Genomic DNA, 14,711 nt, shown 5'->3' with positions numbered 1-14,711 from the left:
TTTTGCTAATGTTATTTCAAACTTGTGCAGGTAAGGAACAAAGTGAAAAACAGAAGGTAGGTTAACTGATGGTCGGGTCGGGTCGGGCGCAGGAAAAAATGGAAGGACTCGGTCCTGGTTGGGCTCGGGGTTGGATGGGTTCCTGTCAGGCTCGGGTCGGGTTTCATTTGCAGACCCGAGCAAGCCATTACCTCAGTGCTTCTTCCAATTGGTGTTCAATATGGAGAAGCACTGATTCATCAGCCGAGCGGGGCGGCAGTAGGTGGTAATCAGCAGGAGGTTTCCTTGCCCATGTTTGACCTGATGCCATTCAGTCATTGTTGGGAACTCCCAGGACTACTCCCTCCCCACTGTATACCACTGTGCCGCCACCTCTGGTGAGTCTGTCATGCTGGTGGGACAGGACATACCCTGGGATGGTGATGTCAGGGACATTGTCTGGAAGGTATGATTTTGTGAGAATAACAATGAGACAATATTTTAAGTGCCAACCCACCTCCTTGGACCAGTTGTTTTGCCTGCCCCCACTCTCCATTAAAACCAGACGTGGGTGTGTTGGAGGATGGTTAGTGTCTGAACTCAGATCTTTGACACTTTAACCTCCCACCCAACCCAAACCTGCCCTTTTTTGGGGGTTAAAATTGCCATCTATTACTATCTCTTTATTTAGCACAGTCTCTGCTGGTTATCATTCTACAGTGATGTAATGACTTCTCACAGTCCGCAATTCACAACTTTCAACACAGTTTTGAACAAGAGAACATTTATTTCAGTATTCAAAAAAATCATGAATAAATTACATATACTGATGTAATTTGTACAGTGTTTGCATATTAAATTTTGGTATGTGAAGTATCCTCCCTGTTAGGAATGGCAATTGATATATCCTTGCAGGATTGGGTTCCATACAATCCAATACCTACTTCCTCTAAATCAAAATATTACCCCTTTAAATGTATTCTTACATTGCAACTTTACATGCAAATGTATAATTATTTTTCATGAGAAAAATGTAATTAGATTACAATGGTAGTAGCCTATCAATTAAATTAAGGCTCCTAGATCAGTAGTGCTTGTTCCTCCACACATGTAAATCTACTATTTAGGGTCTATGTTCAGACCCAACAAATTACAACTGCACATACAAGTGCATGTGCTCGTTAAGACATAATAAAGTGTGGCACATGGGAGATGTATGAGAGTCAGCATGTCTGAAATGCCATATAATCCTTTAAGTTGCATTAAATCAAAGAACATTTCATACTGTTTGTGTGATGGAACTTCTTCTGTTGTCAGGAGACCAAAGGAGACAAAGAGGAGATGAATGTAAGAGCTGATCCAGCTAAGTGACAGAAGTCAAGTCATCAAAAATGTATCTTATGCAACATATGATTCTGTCAGATCATGAAAGTTTAGAAATCACTTCACTAGCACTGCAATCTCTGAGCTGAAGTTACTCAAGATTGGCACTCCTGTGATTCCACAGAAGAATGAGAGAAAGTACATAGGAGCACAATACACAAAAGATAACAAAGACAGGGTCTCAATATAGAGACGATAATAGTGTATTAATTATATTATGAAAGATCTATTAATTAAATTATGTTCGTTCATGTATGTCTGCAGGTAGCTTTGTTTTTGATGATTCTGGCAAGAGAATGGGGCAGCACAGTGGTGCAGTGGTTAGCACCGCAGCCTCACAGCTCCAGCGACCCAGGTTCGGTTCTGGGTACTGCCTGTGCGGAGTTTGAAACTTCTCCCTGTGACCGCGTGGGTTTCCGCCGGGTGCTCCAGTTTCCTCCCACAGCCAAAGACTTGCAGGTTGATAGGTAAATTGGCCATTGAAAATTGCCCCTAGTGTAGGTAGGTAGGTGGTAGGAGAATGGTGGGGATTTGGTAGGGAATATGGGATTAATGTAGGATTAGTATAAATGGGTGGTTGTTGGTCATCACTGACCAGGTGGGCCGAAGGGCCTGTTTCAGTGCTGTATCTCTAAAAAATAAAAAAAAAATGTTTGTTAATTTACTTGATGGTGTACTTTGTTCCCTGATTGGTTTACATAACAATATGCTTTGAACTGGTTAATGTAAGGCAGTTCAAACAAGCTGAATTTTAGACTTGTATGGTAAATCTCCAACCTATTTGATGTCAAATTGAAAGAATGGGGTTAAAAGTTCATCTGATATCCTTTAACCTTTAAATAGTTCCTGAATTTCCAGCAAAGGGGTATTTACATGTGTGTTAAGTAGGGAATAGTGAATAGTCGGTAGCATGTTACACAGTGGAAAGCAGATATCTAGAAGCATGTTACATAGTAAAATAATAGATAGTCGTGATAAAGCTGTTGCTAAAATCATTAAAATGTATTAGTCTGGCCATGGTGCAACTTTCATACAAAATGGACAGCCAATGGCATATTCCTCAAGAACACAAACTTTAACGTAATGAACTGCACAAATTGAAAAAGAGTTGTTAGCTATATTGCGCGCCAATGAGAAAATTCAGTAGTATGTGTTTGGAAGATAAGTAATTTCATTCATGGAAGATAAATTACAACGGAGGTGAACAATGACCCTTTATATTTGTTAAAACTTTCTGTTTGGACATTAGAAATTTCAGTTACCAAGAAAAAATGATAAATCAAAAAAAGTTCAGCGGGCGTATAATATAGTGCCATCTGGTGGCCAGATAGTGCAACTACATGGTGACAAATTCACTTTGGTGGCTCCGTCATCAATGTGGAAATAGGAATATATAATGGAAAAGCTAACCCAAAAGTGTGACAAAAATTATAAATAAGTAGTAAACCTTTGTAGACAGGGCATGCATGTATACATAAGGTCTTTGTTAAGATGTAAACAGGTATGTGGATAGACAAACACAGATAAAATGCTATTACACTTTGAATACTGAGCTATTTAAAAGAAATTATCAAGGGGTTTTAAGCTACTTAGCAAAACATCACACTCACTGATCTGTGGTCTTCTGAACATCAAGCTGTTCAGCTTGTTTTTTTAACATCTTGTACCGCAGTCACAGAAGTGAAAAGAGTAAAGAAGAAGAGATGAGAGAGGTCAGGATGTAGTGTTGGGGTTTTAAAAGCCTGTAGGTTGTAAAAGGAAGTGAAGTATAATGGAGGAAACCCATTTCACCCTGACCTCTTCCCTTTCTGGACACAGCTGACCTCCTTGCTCATTTACTCCGGTTGAAAGAAACACCAGATACAATATGAGAGGATTAGGTGGGGGGGGAAGGGGGAGGGGGTGCAGGGGAAAGGCAAGAAAAGACATTTAATAGAATAAAACAATATGTAGCACATCACAACAGAATGACTCTACTCTGCTTACAGAAACCGAGTAAAGCTCACTCAGAACATCAATTTAAATATTACAATCCTTTGACATTCAAGAGTTATGTTCACAATAGTGGTGTTTAGTTTTGTGTGTGTGAATCCTTTGGTGGTTTTGTTTTGATTCGACCCATAGAAGACATTTTCATCTTCTGGAATGTCTATTATACTACCCAGGCATACCTTTTAAAACAGTTCATATTTGCAGTGAAGGACGATGTTAATCAAGGTGATTTCATGTTTTTGTCTTTCTTGCATATCCCTGAAGTGAAATCACACTGCGATATTATTATGTGAAACATTTAATGGCCCTGGTTTTAACTCAGGGTGTGAGTGTGAGGGCTGGGCTAAGTAGTAAGCTCTCATCGTGGCACACAGTGGGCATGGAGAGATTTTTAACTCCGGAGTCTCAGTTCCATATTCAAGGTTGGACTCCAGGCCAAACCCGGTGGAAATCGTTAGGTGGTTTGTGGAAAGGAAGTGGAATTTAGAGCAGAAGGAGGCCGCCATCAGGGACACGAGGAAGTAGTTCCCAGCACTAAGGTAAACAGTGGGCGGAAGGAAGCCCAGGGCAGAAGAGGCCCAATGTTTCTTGGGGTCTCGGAGGAGCACTCCTGCTGCTTCTGGCACGCAAGTAAACTATAAAATATTTTTCTTACAACTTATCTTCCTGGGCCTCTTCTGGTCCCACTCCTGCTTGCTACCAGGTTTCTCTGAGGGCTCCAGCACTAAGCACAACCCAGGGTTAAAATCACATCCTAACTGAATCACAGGATCCCAACTTTTGTATATTTATTGTATCGCCTGTGGCAAACACCTGAAATGCCTCCCTAAACCCAGGAGTTAAAATAGCGATGGGTGGTAGCATGTCACATACAGGGAGGTTATACTCTGCCTCTATCACAAACCCCCACCCTGTTCTTGTTGGGTACAGGGCTTAAAATTGGGGTTAATGTATTTGTATGACATTCTGTTGTATCCTATTGGAAGGAGGTATTAATCCAAACAGGTTAATACCTCCATCAAAATCATGGGCAAATCATTTTACATCAATATCAAACAACACAATTTCACCCATTGTAAGTTCTGTCTGGAAATGAGCTGCCATCTTTATAAACTCATGTAATTTTAGTTTTTCTCGTGATATCTAGTCTAATACAACGGTGTGGGGAGGATCATCACTGTAATCTTGTACATAACAGGAGAAACTACCAAAAAGACCCCCTTAAGCAATCAACTTAGACAGTTACCAGTAACAGTCACACATTTAATTTCATTATATTATTTTAAAGTTTAGAAAATGTAAGTGTGGCCCAGCACTTTTCCCAAAAAAACTTAAATATCCAAAGCAAAAATATTTGGAAAACATTATTTCTATTATTCAAATTTGACAATAAAAAAATCTCCACCACCTGGGTGAAGTAATCTAGCAGATATGCTGCTTGGTCTAAGACCAGCTTTGACAATCCAGCACAGCACTTGGGACTATTCATGGTTTGTAAACCGTGTGGGCAATCGCCACGCCCAGCATGACGAACACCAAGATTCCAAATAGCCACTTCAGGTTGACATTCCCGATGGAAAGGGCAGTGGTCTGTAAAACAAAGAGAAAAAAATCTCCAGTCACCAAACCATCTGCTACAAGCTGAGCCTCTCTGATATTGGACTTTTTATGCAGCAGAAACTTAATACAACAATGGTGTGCCATTCCTCTACTTGAATTTCAATATGTTTTTAGTCCAACAAGGAAGGAGTCAGTGCTTGATCTAGTTCTTGGAAATGAAGTGGGCAAGTAGGTAATGTGAATGCTGTGGGAACATCTAGCAAAGAGTGACCACAACAGAAATTGAACACAGATCTAAACATTGAAAAGCAGGGGGAATAATCAAACATAAAGGAATTTGACAGTAAAAGAAAGCTAATCTCAACAAGTTGAAAGGGAACTAGCCCAGGAAAATTGGAAAGAAAAATCAGCTTTGTTAGGACATGCCCTGTGTTTACTTTAAAAGTTGCAAGAATTGACTATGAAGAAAGCAGCAATTTACTGTAAAGGCACACGTCCTTTCTGTAAAAGCATCACTAAAAGGCAAATTTTATTCCTCTTGTCTTTGGGTCTAAAGGATCACCTGGGTACAGCACACAAAGAAAGATCTGCTGGGGAGGATTATATGAAAGCACAACTGCGCACCCAACGTCTCATCCATTTAAATGTCACTATGTGTCAGGTGGAATATGCAGTTTAATGTGGAGTAGATTGAGACAATATATACTGGAAAGAAAAGCAAGGAATGGAAAATGCTGGAGTGTCATTTCCCTTTCCAATGCAATTGCCCCTCCTTCAGTTACAAATATGGATACAAATATTCTGATAATATTTGAGACCATTGCAATGGTGATTAAACATTTTTGTTTGCTAGGATTTCTTCAAACCCAAACCTTCTCAATTAAACTCTAATATTTCTTGCACAAGTTTACAGCTCACTGGACAGAATCCGTCTCTCTTTCCTTTTGAGTTTCTTGATTTAAGAAAACAAAGTGATTCCTGACAACACAGCCGGTTGCTGACATCATCAGACTGCGCCAAGCAGTGCACATGCATAAACGGGCTCCTGCTCTCTGCGCGTGCGCAGCATCCCACCTTGCCAGGACTGGTTGGCGCAGATGATGTCATCGTGTAATGCATATGTTTTGCTGTGGCAAGACTAACTGGCATATGCGCAGGAAAACACTCTCATCCTCCCCACCCTCCCCTGGCCACTGACTGCAGGCCACTCGCTCCCCACTTCCACCCACCCCCACCCGCTCTTCCGGCCGCTCGCTCCTTGCTCCCCACCCACCACCCAGCCTCACAACCTGCTCTCTCCGGCCACTCCCCCCCCCCACCCCCCTCTCTCCAGCCGCATCCCCCCCACCCCCCCACCCACCCGCACTCTCCCTGCTTCCCTCCAGACGCTAGTTATAGGCCATGCCGCTTCCCTCTTCTCGGCCATGTGCTCCTACATTGCCTTGCTTCTTCGGGCGGTGCTGCGCGGGAGGGAAGCGGGGGCAGGGAGCGAGCAGCCAGAGAGCGGGATGTCGCTGAAACCAATAGAATTGTGCAGCACTGTCAGAGGTGCTGTACTTTCGATGAGACTTTATACGTTCTCAGAGTGTCCAACATTTCCATTGTGTGCTGCCATAGGTTTATGTTGCCTTTCTGAGATTATTTGAGCAGTGCCATCTTTAGTCCTGGCAGCTGCCTGAACATCGCAGACTGTGACGTTTTAGTGGAACAGGCTGTATTTGCACATGTGCCAGTACAGTGCCACCTAGTGGTACGTTGTCAGAAAACGCAGCCTTAAGAAAAAGCAACTAAGAAAGACTAAAAGCGATGAGTTAAAACATTCTGGACGAATACCCTTACAACAAGACAGAAACTCAACTCATAATAATACATTCCCACATCACAATGTATACTTACCCAGCCACCCTGCTCAACAGTCCATTGAGCAATTTGGTTCTTTGCAATAAACTTTGGAACAGATTTTGTAACTTTGCCAAAACATTCCATAATTCCTCGCTGATAGACATAAGTCATCATTTTGTAGCCGAAACTCAGCAGACCGATAGTTCGGCCCCAGTTTATTCCATTGTCGAATAATCTGTGGAATAGAAAATTGATACACTTTAACATAACAAAACTGTTACATTTAATCAGTTCGTATTGCATCTTTGCAACAATTGTATCAACACAGCAGTATTAGTTAATAGTTGTATTATTTTCTAAAACAAGACTACATAAACTGCTTACAAGATTGTCATATCTACTCTGTGCAAACAAAATATTCCATCTCCTTTGGCATTTTTTAAAAGTTTCCTTTAGTCTTGCATTTTGTTTTCTTTCACTATCCAGATTCTTTTTGTCTTTCGCTCAGTTTCACCATTCTTTATTTGTTCTTTGAAGATATTGGAAGATTCAGTTGGCCACCTTCCCTGCAAAACAGTTCTCAAATGGAAGACTACTAGTATATAGGACTGAGTAAACACTACTTAGCTGGCTGCATGCAGTACTTGTTGAGGTTGGTGTTGGGACTGCACTGCAGCTGACCTGGATCATACCAGACCTTACGGTAATTAAACTCCAGATAAACCACTGCTGCTTGGTAGATTTTTGTGGCAATTATTGACTATACCTTTCAGCAACTCTGCAGAAGGACTCATATCCAGGTTCAGACGCAAAAGGAAGGTATGCCCGCATACTTTGAAATTCATTGTTCTTTTGGTGATTAAGCTCATCTCCAATGATTGACAGCTGACGTCCTATTTCCACAGTGGAACTTTGAAGATAATATTAAAACAAGCTGTTAGAAAGTTCTCTGGTTCATTCTATAATATGTCAACTAAAATAAGAATCTTTGCGACCTAATGACCACCAAGCAAAATTTGTTGACTAATAACTTAAACTCCATTCAGTTTCCTCCATTTCTCCCCAGCCATTCATAACTGCTATTTACTGTCCTTCTCTGGCTAGACCTACCATCACACGTACACTTCAAGAGATGCAGGCCTTTTTGCTGGAACTTTAACCATTAATACCTTGAGAATTAAGTAACAGAACTAGAGGGTGGCAAATGTTGTTCCCTTGTTCAAGAAAGGGAATAGGGATAACCCTGGGAATTATAGACCAGTCAGTCTTACGTCGGTAGTGGGCAAATTATTGGAGAGGATTCTGAGAGACAGGATTTATGATTATTTGGAAAAGCATGGTTTGATTAGAGACAGTTAGCATGGCTTTGTAAGGGGCAGGTCATGCCTCACAAGCCTTATTGAATTCTTTGAAAATGTGAAAACACATTGATGAAGGAAGAGCAGTGGATGTGGTGTATATGGATTTTAGCAAGACGTTTGATAAGGTTCCCCATGGTAGGCTCATTCAGAAAGTAAGGAGGCATGGGATTCAGGGAAAGTTGGCTGTCTGGATACAAAATTGGCTGGCCCATAGAAGTCAGAGGGTGGTAGTAGATGGAAAGTATTCAGCATGGAGCTCGGTGACCAGTGGTGTTCCACAAGGATCTGTTCTGGGACCTCTGCTCTTTGTGATTTTTATAAATGACTTGGATGAGGAAGTGGAAGGCTGGGTTAGCAGGTTTGCCGATGACACGAAGGTTGCTGGAGTTGTGGATAGTGTGGAAGGCTGTTGTAGGTTGCAACGGGACATTGACAGGATGCAGAGCTGGACTGAGAAGTGGCAGAAGGAGTTCAACCTGGAAAAGTGTGAAGTGATTCATTTTGGAAGGTCGAATTTGAATGCGGAATACAGGCTTAAAGACAGGATTCTTGGTAGTGTGGAGGAACAGAGGGATCTTGGGGTCCATGTCCAAAGATCGCTCAAAATTGCCACCCAAGTTGATAGGGTTGGTAAGAAGGCATATGGTGTGTTGACTTTCATTAACAGGGGGATTGAGTTTAAGAGCCGCGGGTTATGCTGCAGCTCTATAAGGCCCTGGTTTGACCACACTTGGAATATTGTGTTCAGTTCTGGTCGCCTCATTATTGGAAGGATGTGGAGGCTTTGGAGAGGGTGCAGAGGAGATTTACCAGGATGCTGCCTGGACTGGAGGGCATGTCCTACGAAGAAAGATTGAGGGAGCTAGGGCTTTTCTCATTGGAGCGAAGAAGGATGAGAGGTGACTTGATAGAGGGGTACAAGATGATGAGAGGCATAGATAGAGTGGATAGCCAGAGACTTTTTCCCAGGGTGGAAAGGGCTATCACCAGGGGGCATAATTTTAAGGTGATTGGAGGAAGGTTTCGGGGAGATGTCAGAGGTAGGTTCTTTACATGGAGAGTGGTGGGTGCGTGGAATGCACTGCCAGCGGTGGTGGTAGAAGCAGATACATTAGGGGCATTTAAGCAACTCTTGGATAGGTACATGGATGATAGTAGAATGAAGGGTAAGTAGTTAGTTTGATCTTAGAGTAGGTTAAAGGTTCGGCACAACATCGTGGGCCGAAGGGCCTGTACTGTGCTGTACTGTTCTATGTTCACTTCTAAAACACTCCTCTATTTCACCTTAAAGCTGAATCGTGTGGTACACATCTCAAGTTTCACATTTATTCATAGCCATAAAGGGTTTTCAGCCTCATTAGCTTTCAATCTATAATTCCATCTCTAACACACTCAAGCTTATGTCATGTTCAAAGCTGCCAACACCTTTCAGTTCAATGTGGAATCAGGGTTGGAGTTAATGATCATGAAATATTAAAGATGTTAAAACATTCACAATTATGGCGATACTGTGGGAGAATTTTAACCCCCAAAAGCAGGTTGGTTTGGTTCAGTAGCAGGATAAAAAGCTAAAAATCTGAAATAGAAACCCAACCCACCTCAAACCCACCCGCTTCCAGTTTTAACAGGCAGGATAAGGGATCGGTGATCAAACTGCTAGTAGTAGGCAGGTTGGTCATTTAAGTATTTCAATAAGGCTATGTGCCTTCACTTTAACCAGGTTTCTATTTTAACCACAGTTGTCCAGATTTAATAGGCAGGTGAAAGAAAGCAGGAAGGGCTGAATACATAAGATAAATGCCTTTACAGCACTGCTTGTGGGCCAGGAGGAGTAGCAGTGTTTCCTGTAAGCCTGAGAAGCTTACCATCTGCCCTCTCACATGATCGAACCCACCCTGTCTCCCACAATCTTTTCTACCCACCACTAGATCAATCTGCTCTCACCCAAGCTAAGCTTCAGCCTTCAGCTGCAGAATCTCCCGCCCAACAGGCAGGCAGCCTGTCAATAAGGCTGGCTGTGGCTCTGAAACCTACAGAAAAAAAAATAAAAGATGCCCTGCAATTAAAAACTGCAGGACATTTGAGAAACCTGTATTTCTGGTTTTCCCAACCTCAAGACAGGCCCCTACTCTGCTCCTTCCCTGCCTCTGAACTAACATCCAGCCCTCTATGACACTGGTTTTCCCTGACATGGTCAGATTGACATTTAATTGTCTGTCGCCTGAGAGTTGAATTATATCGCAGAACTTACTGTTGTGTGCAATATTTTAATTGTATTTTTAATTTTACGCTTCACAAAAGGTAACTAGAAATGAGAGTTTGCAACATTTTTAACTTGATTTTGCTCTTGACGGCAAAGTAAGGTAAAGTTACTGCTGGATTACAGATCCCTCCTCTGAGCTGACCAGAACTCTTCACCTGCCAATTCATTTTTCAGTTACAGGTTACTTTTGAGCTCCCTTTTTTTGACCAGAGTTGCTCCCTATTCTCAGGGGAGTAGTTCTAAAGCTGTGTGCTCAAAAAATGTAAGCTCTCATGTAATTCTGCCAAGAAAAGTCTGTTGTAGTATCCATTTTGGGTGTTTTATAATTTCTTAACTAAGAATCCAAAATGACTTTACAAATGGAACGAAATGCACAAACACAGATTTCAGATACTAATAATAAACAGTATTTTTCAAATACTTGACCTGTAGTGTTCTCTCTACATGATATATGAAAACATTTCTTTGTATTTAGTAACTGAATCACATTCCATATACCTGGGACTTGTCTGCAACTGGTCTCCGATTGCTGGCATGGCAGGCATTATCACTCCATTCTCTTCCACCTCATTCTCATTTTGATGGGAGACAACATTCTGAAAAAGGTCCTCTGTTTCTTCCACCTTGTCCTGCTCTGTGTGCGGAAAGAACAAGTGCAAAGTGATCAAATCAGATAAGAATTGTCATACATGAAGGAGGCGAGATGAAATAAACAATGAATTGGAGGGATTATGAAAATAAAAAGTCAACTGTTAAACTGAACCACAAGAACATGGACACTTGTACCACAGTCAAAATGGAGTAGCAGTCACGCGATCCCTCCTGTACTGGAAATACACACCTTTGTCTTTGAGGATGAAACTCATTAACCTCACCTGAAATAGTTCTGGGAAGAACCATTGAAATTGAAAGGAACTCAATTGCATATTGATGACTCCTATTTACATGAAGGAACTAACAAAAAGGTCTGGAGACAGACTGACTCACAGCCCAAACCAAATTGAATAGGTGTGAAGTATCACCATTATAACAGAATGGTCTTCATTCAGACATCAATAGATAGCCATGGTTTTCACATCCTGGTCCATTGTGTGGTCACACCAGGGGAGCAGGCCATGTGTCACCTAACAGAAACTCAGATGTGAAAGATTTTTACCTTAAAAGGTAACCCTTTGGAAAGAGAGAGGGGAGATCAAGCCAAGACAATAGAAAGCCAGTTTCCAGCCAGAGACTGTGAGAGAGATCCAGCTAAACAGCAAAAACCTACTGAACTAGAACTGAACAATCACTACAGTAGTGAAATTAAAAAATTACTTGGAGACTCTCCATCTGTGAAGGTAAACCAAATTCACACCACTAACTTTGGGCTGAGTTTTAACCATTATAACTCTACAACACTTCAGCAAGTTCAAGGCTGCAAACATCCATAGGTGTTTCACCTTTAAAAAGACTTTCCTCCCAAGAGGATTCAACAGTATTCCATAAACCAAACTCTTATATCACCTTGGACTTTAATTGCATCCTACCCTTTCACTCTATCTATTGTTATGAGATTGCTTCCGTTTCTTTTGTAAAATATGTTTTAAAGAACTTATAGTTGAATTATGGACATTAAGTCATCTAGAGATTGCTGAACTTTGTGTTTTTTTTCTTTAAAAAAAGGAAGGTCAACAGAAGGTTCCTGGTTTTGGCTAGTAGACAGTTACTGGAAGGCGTCTGTTTTCAAATAAAAACAACAGGGGTTGTGTTGGTTTGGAGAAATGTTTGAAGAGAGTGACAAGCCAAGATTTATGGTTGTCATAGGACTTGTGGCTGGAAAAAGTTTTAGTTTCAATTTGAACTGACAAAAAGCCAGTTTGCTTATTGATCTGCCAGGAAAACAGAAGACAATCCAACCAGCTGAGCTTTTTCTCTTGAAAAGACATCCTGCACCAAGTGCATTTACTATTTCCTCCTGCATTTGAAGAAACCTTTACTGCTACATTGCTGCTATAATACCTAAGAAAATCCTTGTTGCTGCTTCCTGCTGTAAAACCTGACTTGAGCTTTCTGTGCTACATCTTGTGGAAAGCCTACCCACACTGATCATCAACATCGCCTGGAAAGAACTGTTCTCGGAAGATCCCATTGATAGCTGCCTATTGGCCTTTGGAACACCTAGCCAAAACAAAGGACTTCCTTCCATAACTTTGTTTCACCATAAGTGTTTTTTTTTAATTCCTTCTATTTCTTTGTAACAGCTGTAAACAAAAATCATGAGGGCTAGGATAAATAATATTTCAATTCGCCCGTATGTTACTTACTTATTGGTTAAAACTTGGTTTCTAATAAATGGATAATTTTGTTGTTTATTAAAGAAACCTGGTTGGAGTGCTCAATTCTGGGGGGAAATAGAATATCTGATTGACTGCTCCAGTAAGTGGGAAAATTTAAATATATGTTGTGACCTGTGGAGAAGTGCAGGGGCCGGCACTAATTTTAAAGAGCTTCAGTTTAATTCAAATTTGTAAAGTGACAGGTGTGAAAAAATTAAAGTTTAAATCCCCTCTCCCACCACCTACCCCGCCCCCCCCCCCCCACCATTCAATGAGTACTCAATATCTAAATAGCCCGTTCCAGTCAAAAAAATTAAAAATTAAATTCTGACCTCCTCCCCCCACTCTGAACTTTCTCCACTTTACCCTACAACCCCTTCCCAGCATCCCCTCCACCAATCCGAACTGGGATCCAAAGGCGCGGGACTTCTGGCAACCAGCCAGAATATTGACGTGGGACAGCCGTCGCTACAAGGTAAGTCATTATTCATTAATTTTAATGTAATTAACATATTTATACAAAATTTCTGTCGCTATGTGGCGGGGAGGCCACCACAAGGCCTCACCGCTGCCGGTAAAATGTGGCGGAGCCTTCCCAGCATCAAGGCCCATGGCAGGCCTCTCCCAGAAGTATTTTCCAGGCCCCCCTGCCATGACCCCCGACGTCAGGGGTCTTATAAAATTCAGCCCAAAATGCTTCCTTTCTGCCGACTGCGTTATGACTGCAGCTGCATTTAAAGTACTCATTTTTGCAGCTCTTTCATAGCTTCACATGTCTATGCTGCAACAGAGCAAACTTTCCAACAATCATTTAAAACTGGAAATAGTGGGTTGAAGTTTATGTGCCCGCCGCCGATTTTGGCAGTGGACGAAAAAAATGGCACGGCATCATAGAGCCGCTGCAATCTTCCGTGCGGCAGCTCATTTAAATAGCCAGGGTGGGCTGCTCCCCACCCCACCCTGGATCACGTGGAGGGTGCGCAGGTGGTGACATCATTTTTAAAGGGCTGTCACCCCTACCGGGACATTTAAATATTTAAAGGTGAAGTGAATAAAAATAAATACATTTCTTTTGCCCGTCTCCCACCACACAATGACAACTTAATTCATTATTTGCCCTTTCCCCCCACAAAACACTTACCTTTACAATCTGACCTTCCTCCCAAAACTGCATGAACTTTCAACTCCAACCCTTCCCACCATCCCCTACACCTATGACGTAAATTTGATCTTGATCCCCCCCACCCTGCCGCACTGATAAAGGTACCTCCTTCCCCTTCCCCACCAGTGTGGCACCTTGTTTTCCCGGATGGGGATTCGAAGGCACGGGAGCGCTGGCCACCGGGTCGAAGATCACAGTGGGACATCAGGTGGCAACGTGAGTGTCATTAATTCATTCATTTTAATTTATTTAAATATTCCAATTAGGATCCCGCCGCTCAGCGGCGGGGGGCCGGCACGAGACCTCGCCGCCGCTGGTAATATCGGGCTGGGCCGTCCCGGCATCGGGATGCGTGGCAGCCCTCTCCCAGAGGCATCTTCAGGCCCCACTCCCACCACGGAACCTGACGCCTGGGGGAGAACAAAATCCAACCCATTGTCACAGAAGGAATTGTAAAGGTGAGCCTGTCAAGCAAACTTACTACAAAATCTAACAAAATGATGCATGCTCATTAACTCACGAACACATTGTGATGTAGATTGGACACTTGGTGCTAGTATCTAGACTCTTCAAACTTACAGCATCTCAACACTGGTTCTCTGCTTGTAGGACGGAGCAACATACAGCAGAAAGGGAAGCAACCCACGTGGGAGAGGGGGCCTGCAATTTAAAGCTGTTTTGAAGAAACAACTGCAAAGACATTAAAAGTTAATGGTTACAGCCCAATCCAATCAAGTGTAAAAGAAATACATCGCATTAACTATCAGACTGATACATATAAATGCATTAATATGATGGCGAACCCTCTCCTTTCCCTGCCCGGCATCCAGCAGCTGTGAGGCCCGAGATCTGCA

The 14,711-nt window shown here is 42.1% G+C and overlaps 1 pseudogene; it reads right to left on the bottom strand.

The window, feature by feature from the left end:
• Window positions 1-794: 794 nt before the first annotated feature.
• On the bottom strand, window positions 795-13,307 carry LOC137379352 (bcl-2 homologous antagonist/killer-like; annotated as a pseudogene).
• Window positions 13,308-14,711: the final 1,404 nt, after the last annotated feature.

Source organism: Heterodontus francisci, chromosome 18 (genome assembly GCF_036365525.1).
Source record: "Heterodontus francisci isolate sHetFra1 chromosome 18, sHetFra1.hap1, whole genome shotgun sequence".
Classification (NCBI taxonomy): domain Eukaryota; kingdom Metazoa; phylum Chordata; class Chondrichthyes; order Heterodontiformes; family Heterodontidae; genus Heterodontus; species Heterodontus francisci.
The sequence above is the reverse complement of the archived record's forward strand: the minus strand, read 5'-3'. Positions and strand labels throughout refer to the sequence as shown.